Consider the following 10,938-nt stretch of genomic DNA (forward strand, 5'->3'; position numbering starts at 1 on the left):
CCCCTGCCCCCCTCCCCAATCACAATTTTGTTTTTTCTTTTGTGGTCAGTTCCACCTGAATATTATCTGGTGTGATGTCCCTACATTAAATCACATTGTTAGGCTATCCAAAGGCCCCCCAGGCAAACATTAGAGCTTAGTAATTCCCTCCCCAAAGCAGAAGGCAAAGGACAGGCTCTTTGGGGGTGAGGTTAAATTCTTTCCTACCACCTCCTTTGCTTAATCGTCTTCAGCACATCTTTGCTGCCCCTTCTAGGGGACTCTGTGCTTGTTGTCCTCTCCCTCGAAGGCCCCTATTTCTTTAGGATTCTGCTTGAATGTGTCCTCACCAGAGAAGCTGTCTCCTCCAGGGTCTGGGGACCAGGGGCTCTTGACCACCACTCCCTCTACCCTGCCACCGAGCTTTGATTTTCCTCCTTAACACCCCACCACCACCACAGTTTTCTTCTGTGTTTGGTTTATTGTCCATCTCCCCCCACCAGGATGTGAGCCACCTGAGGGCAAGGACATGGTTTGTTCTCAGTTGTATCTGCAGGGCTTGGAACATTTGCTAAAGGAGCCACTCCTGCAGGATGATTGAGGAGTAAATGAGCTCTAAGACGTCCAGCTCTTTCCTCCGGGTTGTTCAGTGCACTGGAAACAGCACCAAGGAGAAGGGATGGCAGAATTCATGAGAACCTTGTGCACATAGCATGGTGCTTGGTGTTTAACGTGTTGTACAACAGCTGCCAGCAAGCCTGCCTGGTGATTATGGACTCCAGCCCAACATAGGTGAATGGATCAGGCTACACACATCAAACGTGGTTTGGAATATGGAATCCATGACATTGCAGTTGTGTCAATGCCTGTGGGAGTCTCTCCAGAACTGTGTGTGAACAAAGTGTGGCATGTTAGCTGTCATGTGCTGGAGCGGGACCTGCACGGCTCTCACACACAGAGATGGCTGAGGATTAGGGCATGGCCAGCCTCCCTGGAGGATCTAGTGTGGCCAGTTATTACATGTTAAATTGTGTCCCTCCAAATGTGACTGTATTTGGAGATAGTCTTTTTTTTTTTTTTAATGTTTATTGATTTTTTTTGAGAGAGAGAGACAGTGTGAGCTGGGGCGAGAATCAGAGAGAGAAGGAGACACAGAATTAGAAGCAAGCTCCAGGCTCTGAGCTGTCAGCACAGAGCCTGACATGGGACTTGAACTCTTGAACCAGGAGACCATGACCTGAGCTGAAGTCAGACTCCCAACCGACTGAGCCGCCCAGGTGCCCCTGGAGATATTCTTCAATAGGTGATTAAGTCAAGATGAGGTTGTTAGGGAGTGCCTGGGTGGCTCAGTAGGTTAAGCATCCAACTCTTGATTTTGGCTCAGGTCATGATCTCATGGCCAGTTGTGATATCAAGCCCTGTGTCAGGCTCCATACTGAGTATGGAACCTGCTTAAGATTCTCTCTCTCCCTTTCCCTCCCCACCAAAAGAAACAAAATGAGGTTGTTAGGAGGGGCCCTAATCCAGTCTGACTGGTGTCCTTATAAGAGATTATTTCAGCTGAGGTCATGATCTCATGGTTTGCGGGATAGAGCCCCATGTTGGGTTCTGCACTGATAGAAAATGACTAGGACACGGACACACACAGGGAGAAAGTGACAGTCCATCTACACATCCAGGAGAGAGGCCTCAGGAGAATCCAAACCTGCTGACACCTTGACCCTGGACTTCCCAGCCTCCAGAACTCTGAGACAATAATCTCTGTTGTTTAAGCCACCCAGGCTGTGGTACTTTGTTATGACATCCCTAAGTGAGTGAATTTACTGTGTTTGGGGGGGTAGAAAGACACCTAAAGCAATTCTCCTGAAGGGTCTTTCAGCCTGCCTTTGGTCCCCAAATCCTGCCTAAAACCCTGGGTTGACCAGATGGAGAAGCTCACTTAGGTGTGAGTTCAAAGCAGGGTGGCAGGTTGCCATGCAGCAGGCAGGGAGCCTCACTCACCTCCCAACCCCAAGGCCCTCCTCGGCCAGGTGAGGGGATGCAGTCTCTCTGTAACCCCTTGGGGTCTAAAATTCTTTGACTTTCTGTTATCTTTCCTTTATGAGATTCAAGCCCATTAGGAAGTGTGCATTTGCTGTTGGCATAGCAACCACAAGCCATCTTAGGTTCGTTCCAAATTAAAAAATTCCCAGCTTCAAGACTGAGGAGAGAAAGATGTAAAAGCAGAGATGAAATTAAGTTACTGATGGAAGACGTTGCCATGGCATCATGCTGTCCTTGGAGTCTGCCACCTGCCACTGCAATTTCTTCATTCTTCGTGCAAATTAAGGAGTCCAAGAGAAGATAAAAAGCAGCCTCCCACGTAAGGGAGAAAAATAAAGTATATGCTTTGATTAGAAGTAGTAACTAATGATGGGAATTTATATTTTAAGAGTAACTATACATCCAACATACAGGGTTTTTCAAAATGTAAACACATCACCTGGGAATTTGTTAAAATGTGTTGGCTGAAATGCAGTATGTCTGAGGTGGGTCCTGAGATTCTGCATTCTAATTTTTTAAAAGTTTATTTATTTTGAGAGAGAGAGAGAGAGAAAGAGAGAGGGAGGTAGAGCATGAGTGGGGAAGGACGGAGAGAGAGATTCCCAAGCAGGCTCTGCACCCACAGTGTGAGCCTGACATAGGGCTCAAACTCACAAACTGGGAGATCGTGACCTGCACTGAAATCAAGTCAGACACTTAAACACCCACCCAGGCACCCCTGCATTCTAATTTTTAATCTTGGTAATATATATTTAACATAAAGTTTACCCTCTTAAACCAGAGAGTGTGGGTTTTTAACAGGCTCCCAGTGATGGTGATGCAATGGGTCTGTGACCCACATTTTGCACAGCAGCCTTTTTAGAGCCTTTCTTTGTACCAGGTGTCCTGAAATCAGCAAGCCACACAGTGTGCTTTCCAGGAACTTCCTGGCAAGTGGACAAGAGAAGGAGCAATGTCATTTCAGAGGAGTGGACAGAAAACTGATTCACAAATGTGGCTGGGATTTGCATGTTGGAGGATCAAAGCATTGGGGTGAGGGGTGGTAACATGAAGACTCTAATTGCTGTATTGTCTTACAAGTTTGCCAGGACATTCCCTAAAGTCGGGTGTGGAGGCGATTCTTTTTGGTATTTCAGTTAGTGTTGGTACAAACACCTTTGTCCAGGTGGCTGCTCTCCCTCGGATTATTGTCTAGGGGGAAAAAAAAACCCCAGTAATGGAATTACTGAGTCAAAACACATCTGATTGGCTCCAGTCACATTTACTAGATTCCATTGTATTTATTTCCAGCACTAATAGCAATGTCAAAGGGCACATTTCCTTACAACTTCACAACGTTTGGCTTTTATAATTTTGCTTTCACTAAAAACAAATGAGCAGACAAACCAAAAAAAAAAAAAAAAAAAAAAACCACACACACAGAAGGTAGGGTATGCACAAAATGACACTTGATCTTTAATTTGGTAATTTCTATTTTCATTTTTTTTAAGTTTATTTATTTATTTTGAGAGTGAGAGAGAGAGTGAGCACAGGGGAAGGGCAGAGAGAGAGGGATAGAATCCCAAGCAGGCTCCATGCTGTCAGTGCCTAGCTGGATGTTGGGCTTGATCCCATGAACCATGAGATCATGACCTGAGCCAAAATCAAGAGGCAGACGCTTAACCAACTGAGCACTTAGGTGCCCCTAGTAATTTCTATTTTCTAATGGCACGGGATGCTTTTCTTCATATAAGTAGATAATATTCTTTGATTGACTATCAGTTGGGAATGAGGCAAGGTGTTTATACTTTTGTACTTTTATGCTTTTTTTTTATGTTTTGGAAAATAGATTTTATTATTGGTCACCCATGGCAGATGTGCCCCAGGCTCCTGTGGTTACCCTCTACTGTTGTCTACATTGGTCTGTGTTAAAATCAGATGCAGAGATCTTTCTTAACAGTTTTCTCCAACCACATTTGCTGAGTGTCTGCCCTTCCAGAAACACTTGCTAGAAAGGCATTGGGCAGCAAGCATAAAAATAAGAATGGCCTTCAAGTTTAGCTTCAACATGTAGAGAACTTGCAATCATCACTCCTGCCCTCAAAACAAGAAAAAAGCTGAAAGAACTGAAAAAAAATATATATATATAATATATATAATATATATATAATATAAATAATATATTTATAATATATAATATAATATAATTATACATATAATTATATATATATTTATATTTTTATATAATTTATATATATAAAAATATATAATATATATAAATATATATAATATATAATATAATATAATTATATATAATATATAAATAATATATAAATAATAAATATATATATAATAAAAAATATATATATATTTTGTTTGTTTGTTTGTTTGTTTTTGTTTTTGAAAGAGAGAGAGAACACGAGCCGGGGAGGAACAGGAAAAGGAAGACAGAGGATCTGAAGCAGGCTCTGAACTGACAACAGAGAACCTGATGGGGGGCTTGAACTCACAAACTGTGATATCATGACCTGAGCTGAAGTCAGATGCTTAACCGACTAAGCCACCCAAGTGCCCCTAAGGACTTTTCTTAGATCCATCAGTGAATTGAGGTCATGGGACAACACCCCATCCCAAAAACTGTAGAGACATTAAAGACAGAGTATCACAACTTATCAGTAGCAGAAGCCACTGGAACCAGGAACTGGTAGGAACACCTCCGTGACCCCTTAAATGGTAATATCAATGAAATGCTGGAGGCTGAGTGTGGGTGAGCTTGAGAATTAAAATCTCACCCTTAAGAGAACCATTCTAATGTGGGGGGGGGCATTTTTATGGATTTTACCTCCAAGGAGCCCCACCAGGTTCTCACAGTGAATGAAGATCAGAGCAAAATTCTTTTGTGTATCACACAAGGGGAAGGGGAAATATAACCATCTGAAATATGCCCAGATTGTTCATTGTCCATCAAAAAAAGTCCAGCCAGCAAGGAAAACAACTTCCTCAGAGCTTCATCCAACAGGGGGGAATGGATAAACCTAACCCCAGCCCCTTGTAGCCTTTGTCTTACCCTAACGGGGCAAAAATCCCAGAGAAGCAGCACTTGCAAGGATCATGGGCCAGGCCACAGGCCCACTAGGAGACAAACCTAATCATACGATCCTGGGACACTTCCCCTCCCTCCATGCCTTCCTGCACCATTAACAGGGCTCCTGCATACTAGAGGATTACAGCTGAAAAAGCTGCAAGGCTGATTCATCATGAATTGGTGTGTCATCCTTGTGCAGGGGCCATACTCATTTTCTCTGTATCATTCTAATTTCCATATATGTGTGGCCCAAATGAGCACCACTGCAAGGCTGGTCCTTTTTCTTTCCTTTTCCTTTTTCTTTTCTTTTCTTTTCTTTTCTTTTCTTTTCTTTTCTTTTCTTCCTTTCCTTTCCTTTCCTTTCCTTTTTTTAAAGGCTGGTTCTTTTGAAGAAGGAGTCTCTAGGGAAACCCAAGGACAACAGGGGAAACATAAACAAGTACAGGAGAGGAAATTTCAGCCTCTGAGCCTCACTCCAAGCCAGAAAAACATAAAAACCTCTCATTAAAATGTTGTCTATCTCAGTTCTATTACCCAATATATACCTGACATTTAACAACAACAAAAAAATTGCATGCTAAAGGAAAGGCACCGTCTGAAGAGAAAAAGTAGGCATTAGAACCACGCTTGGCTACAGCAGAGATGTTGGCATTACTGGACAGGAAATTTAGAGATTTTATTTTTGGGGGCACCTGAGTGGAGTTGGTTGAGCATCTGACTTCAGCTCAGGTTGATCTTGTGGTTTACGGGTTCAAGCCCCACATTGGGCTTTGTGCTGACAGCGCGGAGCTGGCTTTGGAGTCTCTGTCTCCCTCTCTCTCTGCCCTCACCTGCTCTTGAGTGCTCTAAAAAATGAATAAACATTATGGGGCACCTGTGTGGCTCAGTCAGTTAGGCATCCAACTTTGGCTCAGGTCATGATCCTGTTCATGATCTGGTTCATGAGTTCGAGCCCCGTGTTGGGCTCTGTGCTGAGAGCTTTAAAAAAAAATTTTTTTTTAAATGAGTAAACATTAAAAAAAAATTTAAAGATTTTATTTTTTAAATAATCTCTACACCAACATGGAGCTTGAACCCCAAGATTAAGAGTTGCATGCTCTTCCAACTGAGTCAGCCAGGCACCCCCCCCCCCCCCGCCCTTGGACAGGGAATTTAAAACAACTCTGGTTAATATGCTAAGGGCTGTCATGGAAAAAGTGGGCCACATGTAAAATTAGATGGATAGTGTAAGCAGAGAGATGGAAACTCTAAGAAAACAACAAAAGGAAATGCTAGAAAAAAAAAAGAACAGAAATGGAGAATGGCTTTGGTGGGCACATAGGTGGAAAAAAAATCAGTGAGCTTGAAGATATGTCACTAGAAACTTTCCAAACTGAAATGCAAAGAGAAAAAATGAAAATAAAAAAAGAAAAGTAACAGAATGTTCAAGAACCACAGGACAATTATAAAAGATGTCACATATACAAAATAGGAATTCCGGGAAGAAGACAGGAGCAGAAGATTATACTTAAAGGGTAATGGCTGGGACTCACTGCCTATGTCCTGTGAGGTCAGTGGTGGCAGACATGTGGCTCAGAGGCCCAGGCACCCACAGCAGCAGCTCTGGGCTGGGTGAGCACCCTGTCACTGTTGGGGATGGGCCCAGTATAGCCAGCAACCCTTCATAGGCACCAGCCTCGGAGTGCTGCATCAGTGAGTGCGTCCAGGCACCAGGCACTCTGGGCTTGGTGGCTGAACCACTGTAAACCCCAGATATGTTCCCAACTTCTGGTGGTATGGCCGGTGTGCTCACAACTCATGGACACCTGAGCAGCATCCACCACGGCTATCCAGGAATGGGTGGCTGAACAGAATTGGAGCATGTAACCCAAACCCAGTGGGCATTCTGGGCCCCTTCTCTGCACAAGCACACTATGGATGCATTACAGGAACGGGACACAGAAAGGGACAGATATAGCCACAGAAGCTACAGGTGGAAGCCTGAGTTCCCTTAGCCAGAGGTAAGCCTGGCCATCTAGCCAGGCATCACAGCCCCTAAGCAACAGTGAGCTTTTGTTCTCAGCACAGAAATGAGTTCTCCATAAGTGACATAAGTCATTTACAAAGTAGTATTTGTGGCAAACTCATTTTTGCAATAACATAAGTGCTGGGAGGGGCGCTGTCTGGCTCAGTCAGTGGAGCATGCAACCCCTGATCTCCAGGTTGTGAGTTCAAACATGTTGGGTGTAGAGATTACTTAAAAATAAAATCTTTAAAAAAAAAAAGTGCTAAGAAAAACAGAGTGGGGCCCTGGCTTCCCAGAAAGCCATGTGGGTGCACTGGTGTGTCTCCATCATGGAAAAACACAAAAACAAAGAAACAAAAAAAACCCAAACAACAAACTGAGAATATTCCAAAATTTTTTTTTAATTTTTAAAAATATTTATTTATTTTTGAGACAGAGAGAGACACAGCATGAGCAGGGAAGGGGCAGAGAGAGAGGGAGACACAGAATGTGAAGCAGGCTCCAGGCTCTGAGCTGTCAGCACAGAGCCCGATGCAGGGCTCAAACTCACGAACCATGAGATCGTGACCTGAGCTGAAGTTGGACGCCTAACCAACTGAGCCACCCAGGCGCCCCGAGAATATTCCAAAATTAATGACAGAAACCAAATCACAAATTCAGGAATCTTAGACACCACCAATCAGGATAAATATAAAAAACACTCCACCTAGGCAAATGATATTCAAACTGCAGAAAACCAAAGACAAAGAGACACTCTTGCAAGAAGCTAGAAGAAAAAAACAAAAACATAAAAGCAGCTCACCTATAGAGAAATAAGGATGGAAACCACTTCATATTTCTTGTCTGAAATCATGCAAGCAAGGAGGGAGTAGAATATTTTAAAAGGCTTATGTAGATCTGGGATTCTGACCTATACAGTTTTCCTTTTTTCTAAATAAATTTTTTTCTTTGAATTTTTTTTAATGTTTATTTGAGAGAGAGAGAGACAGAGACAGAGAGAGAGAGAGAGAGAGAACATGAGTATGCAAGTGGGGGAGGGGAAGAATGAGAGGGAGACACAGAATCCAAAGCAGGCTCCAGGCTCCCTCTCAGCACAGAGGCTGATGTGGGGTTCGAACTCATGAGCTGTGAGATCATGCTGTGAGATCATGCCCTGAGATGAAGTCGGATGTTAATCAACTGAGCCACCCAGGCGCCCCTGAAGAATTTCTTTTAACATTTCTTGCAAAGCAGGTCTCCTGGCAACAAATTCCTTCCATTTAAAAATTTTCATTTTTAAAAAATATTTTTAAAAATTTATTTGAGAAAGAGAAAGAGAGATGGAGAGAACGATGTGGGGCTTTGAACTCATAAACTCTGAGATCATAACCTGAGCCAAAGTGGATGCTTAACTGAGACACTCATCCGCCCCAATTTTTTTTTAAGTAACCTCTATATCCAACGTGGGGCTCAAACTCATGACCCTGAGATCAAAAGTAGCATGCTCTACTGGCAGCCAGTCTGATGCCCTGAATTCCTTTAGCTTTTGCCTAAGAAAGTATTTCTCTATTTTTGAAGGATACTTTCACTAGATACAAAATTCTAGATTGGTGTTTTTTTTTCTCTTTCAATATGTTTAATAGGAGTAGTGTGAGGAGACACCCTTGCCTTGTGCTTGGGGACACATGTAGCTTCTCATCATTAACAATGTTACCTATAGGTTTTGTTGTTCTTGTTGATCATTTAATTGAAGTATAGTTGACACATACCTACAGGTTTTTTGTAGATATTCTTTGTCAAGTTGGGAAAGGTCCCCTTTATTCCTACTTTGCTGAGTCTTTATGATGAAAGGTGTTGGATTTTGTTAAATGTTTCTTCTGCATCTATTGATATGATCATGTGATTTTTCTTTTTTAGCTTGTTGATATGATGGATTACATTAATTGATTTCCTAATGTTGAACTAGCCTTGCATGCCTGAAATATATCCCACCTGGTCATGAGTATGCAATTCTTTTTTTTTAAGATTTATTAAAATTTTTCTTCATGTTTATTTTGAGGGAGGGAGGGAGGGAGGGAGAGAGAGAGAGAGAGAGAATGAATGAGTGGGGAAAGGGCAGAGAAAGAGGGAGAGAATCCCAAGCAGGCCCCATGCCGTCAGCGCAGAGCCCAGCATAGGGCTCCAACCCATGAACTGTGACATCATGACCTGAGCTGAAACCAAGAGTTGGATGCTTACCCGATTGAACTGCTCAGCTGCTCCTATTTTTTAATTTAGAGACAGACAGAGCATGAACAGGGGTAAGGGGCAAAAGGAGAGAGAGAGGGAGGGGCACCTAGGTGGCTCAGTTGGTTAAGCGTCTGACTTCGGCTCAGGTCATGATCTCAGTTTGTGAGTTCGAGCCCTGCCTCGGGCTCTGTGCTGACAGCTCGGAGCCTGGAGCCTGCTTCAGATTCTGTGTCTCACTCTCTCTCTGCCCCTCCCTCCCTGCTCATGCTCTCTCTCTGTCTCAAAAAAAAAAAAAAAAAAAGGAGAGAGAGAGAAAGAGAGAGAGGGAATCGCAAGCAGGCTCCACACTTATCATGGAGCCTGACATGGGGCTTGATCCCATGACCCTGGGATCATGGCCTGAGCCAAAATCAAGACTCGGACGTTCAACTGACTGAGCCACCCAGGTGCCTTTAAATATTTTATTTTTATAATTTTTTTAATGTTTATTTTTGAAAGAGAGAGAGAGACAGAGTGTGAGCAGGGGAGGGCAGAGGGGGAGACACAGAACCCGAAGCAGGCCCAAGGCTCCAAGCTGTCAGCAGAGCCCAACGTGGAGCTTGAACCCACAAACCATGAGATCGTGATCTAGAGCTGAAGTCTGACACTTTCCGATTGAGCCACCCAGGCACTCCTTAAAGATTTTAAGTCATCTCTATACCCAACGTGGGACTTGAACTCACAACCCTGAGATCAAGAGTTGCATTCTCCACCAAGCCAGCTTGGCGACCCTATAATATTGTAGGATTTGATCTAATATTTTGTTGAATATTTCTGCATCTATGGCCATGAAAGATATTGGTTTGTAGTTTCTTCTTTTGCAGTATCTTTATCTGATTTTGGTACATTAGGATAATGCTGGCCTCAATAGAATCAGGTGCATTCCCTCTATTTTCTGAAGAGACTGTAATAGAGAATTCCTATCATTTCTTCCTTAAAATATGTGTCTGGTGCAATCATACACCACTGGATAGGTACTATCCAAATGAGTTGCAACTTATGTCCACACAAAACCCTGCACATGACATTTTATAGCAACTTTATTCATAGTTGCCCCAAACGGGAAGCAACCAAGATGCTCTTCATAGGTGAATGGGCAAACTATGGTATATCCATACAATGGAATATTATTTGGTGATGAAAAGAAATGTGCTGTTGTAAACAGGACAGTGGTGGTTACCAAGGGCTAGGAGGTGAGAGAAATGGGGAGATGCTTGTCAAAAGGTACAAGCCCTCACTTATAAGATGAAGGAGCTCCGGGGATGTAGTACACAGCATGATGACTATAGTTACTCTGCTGTATACTTGAGACTAAGAGTAGATTTTAAGTGTTTCCATCACACACACACACACACACACACACACACACACAAATTTTGCCAATTAAATCTCAATAAAGCTGGAGGAAGAATGAGCTATCAAGCCATAAACAGACATTAAGTGGACTTAAATGCACATTGCTAAATGAAAGAGGCCAATTTTTTATATTTTCAATTACATGATATTCTGGAAAAAGCAGAACTATGGAGATTACACAGCAAAAAGATCTGTGGTTGCCAGCAATGAGGGGGAGGGGAAAGGGGAATAGGTATACTGAAGG

The 10,938-nt window shown here is 42.9% G+C and overlaps 1 pseudogene; it reads right to left on the reverse strand.

Annotated features, from left to right (window-relative positions):
* Positions 1–5,234: 5,234 nt before the first annotated feature.
* Positions 5,235–5,347, reverse strand: LOC122232895 (annotated as a pseudogene).
* Between the last annotated feature and the right edge of the window lie 5,591 nt (positions 5,348–10,938).

The sequence above is a fragment of the Panthera tigris genome, chromosome D3 (genome assembly GCF_018350195.1).
Source record: "Panthera tigris isolate Pti1 chromosome D3, P.tigris_Pti1_mat1.1, whole genome shotgun sequence".
NCBI lineage: Eukaryota > Metazoa > Chordata > Mammalia > Carnivora > Felidae > Panthera > Panthera tigris.